Below are 2,854 nucleotides of genomic sequence, written 5' to 3'. Positions count from 1 at the left end.
TACCATTCTCATCACAATCCATACATACATCCATTGTGTCAAGCACATATGCACATTTGTTGCCCACATCATTCTCAAAACATTTGCCTCCCACTCTAGCCCCTAATATCAGTTGCTCATTTTCCCCCTCCCTCCTGGGCAACTGGTTTTTATAAGAAGGTTTACTGAGCTCTAGTGGTGTAATGGTTAAAGCGTTAGGCTGATTACCAAAAGCTTGTTGGTTCAAATCCACCAGCTGCTCATTGGGAGAAAAATGCGGCAGTCTGCTTCCATAAAGATTACAAGCTTGGAAGACTGGGGCTTCATTGCCACCAACCTTGTCGTTGGCAGCGCAGCGCTTAACCCCCTGGGCCACCAGGCTCTTTGTGGGCCAGTTTTATGCTGTCTTATAATAGTAGTTGCTATGGTGGGGATCGGCTCAATAGCAGTGGTTTTACTAAGGGATCCACTCTGTCTGGACTATGCATAGAGAACGCTGATCACCTCCCCCTCATGGTCAAGGTCTTGACAAAGGGTTGAGGAAAGAACATAGCTTACGTGAGAAGGATCCAACCTTGACTCTTTGAGGGGTTGCGAGTTCATCAGACCTGGGCACATGGACACATGTGAGAGCAAACACAGATAAATCATTCTCCCAGGCCACGCAGGGGCTTCTCTTCGGCTCGATAGTTTCAGCCCGGAGGGGTAAGGACAGCCAACAATCTCAGAGCTCCCAGAGCAGCATTGAGTGGTGCTATCCAGCATAGGTCTACTGTCCCTTGAACATAAAAATACTACGCTTGTGACCAGCACAAACAGCTAAAATAGAGGGTCGATGCTTCGATTCCCTGCTATGGTAGTTAAAGCTGTGGAGTCAAGTTTGAGTTATTTAGCCCTTTTGTGTTTCGGTTTTCTCATCTAAAAGATGAAAATAACAGTATTTACCTTTGAGGGCTGCTGGAAGAATTAAATTAGATCCTATCTGTAAGTGCTTCCTTTGGTTATCTGGCATTACCAAACCCCCCAAACCAAACACACTGCCAACTAATTCATATCCACTTTATTGTGGATTTCAGTCTCCCCCAGAGCAGTTGGGGGGTTTGAACCTATGACCTTTTGGTTAGCAGGCCAATGCCTAACCCACAGCCCCACCAGGGCTCCTTTTTCTGGTGTTACAGTAGGGGCTAATGAATGCACTGTATGTGTGCAAATAGCCTGCAGGTTTGAGTTCAGCTTGTGATGTGCTTTGGCAAAGGGACTGCCGCATTCCCAGCATTAAATAGTGTTCCAGTGCCTCCCAATGGGAGGGTGATGACTTCATACGAGCATTTACCGTCTAATGGGGACGGGGGTAGAAACTGGGGATGCTGTATTCCAAGAGCTGGGAAGAAGCCCTGGTGTGCAGTGGCTAAAACGCTTGGCTGCTGACTAGAAAGATTGATGGTGCCTTTCTCCAAGGGTGAAAGATGTCGCAGGTGTGGCTCTGCAATAGTGAGTGACCCAGGAGGCCTAACGACAAAAAAACCCCAAACCAATCTCACTACTGCCCAATTCATTCCAACTCGGTGACCACATAGGACAGAGTGGAATTGCTATAAATCTTACAGAAGCAGACTGCCTCATCTTTCTCTTCAGAGAGAGGTTTGAAGTACTGATCTTGTAGTTAGCAGCCCAACACCTATCCCACATCATCACCAGGGCTCCTTTTGGGATCATAAAGCCAAAACCCAAATCAAATCCTTTAGCATCGAGTTGATTCTGGCTCCTCACATCAACTGCTCATTAGAGTTCCTAACACGGAATCATTACAGGAGCATCCAGCAGTTAGCAGCCCAAAGCTTATCACACAGCACCCCCAAGACTCCTTGGAGTCAGAAAATGAGGAACAAAATTACTAAAAGTGCTTCTAAGAAGAGGAGCTAACAAGAGAAACTGGCTAACAATGTGATCTCAGGATTGTACATAATAAAATCCAAGATCAAAGGAGGGAATTGTATTAGAGTTTAAATTCTGAACACCTAGTGTACAGAAGGCTATGGATGATGGTGAAAGCCCAAAATCTATTTGCAGAGTCCCTATTCAGATTAAGCCTCTGTTGAACTTCCTCAGACCATTGACTAAAGATATGAATAGTAGTGTCCTCAGATAGAGTACATTGGAAAGTGGATTATTACTGCTATAATTAGATTAAAATGTAACATATTGTCATGTTTCCCCTTTTGACCATTTAAAATTTGTTCCAGTTTCTACCATCTTCAGCTTTCTTTTGGTTGAGGTTTTCTGTGTTTTATTTTGTTGTTGTTGCAATTCAAAAAATATTTTTGTATTATTTTCTTTATATAAAATCCAGGCTAGGTAATCCATAGAGACAATAACTAGATTAATAGTACTTTAGAGTTATGGAAAGGGAGGTTGGGAGGGAAATATGGAGCTAATAGTAATGAGTACAAGAATAAAGAAAATGTTCTCAAATTGAGTATGGTGATGATTGTACAACTTTTTATGTATTTAGATATATATTTAACATATTTAAACCAATATATTTTGTTTTTTAAATATACAAGGCGGTTTTCCCCCAAAAAAGGAATTCCACCCCCCAAGCTATGTATTTAATTTTTTTAACAAAACAACCTTATCACCTTCAAAGTACTCTCCATTATACTTAATACATTTGTCAAATGTGCGATTTCATTCTTGGAAACATTTTTCAAACTCATCTGTTTGCATGGCTGACAGCACCTCCCTCTTTTTTTCTTCACCTCTTTAAAGTGGTCAACTCACTGTCCTTTCATGTCCCTCTTCATTCACGAAAACAAAAAGAAGTTGCACAGAGTGAGATCAGGAGAGTAAGGTGTGTGGGGCACGAGAGGCATGC

The sequence above is a fragment of the Echinops telfairi genome, unplaced genomic scaffold (genome assembly GCF_000313985.2).
Source record: "Echinops telfairi isolate 266 unplaced genomic scaffold, ASM31398v2 ScPeMD7_7410;HRSCAF=8448, whole genome shotgun sequence".
Lineage (NCBI taxonomy): Eukaryota > Metazoa > Chordata > Mammalia > Afrosoricida > Tenrecidae > Echinops > Echinops telfairi.
Note: the sequence above shows the minus strand (reverse complement) of the source record.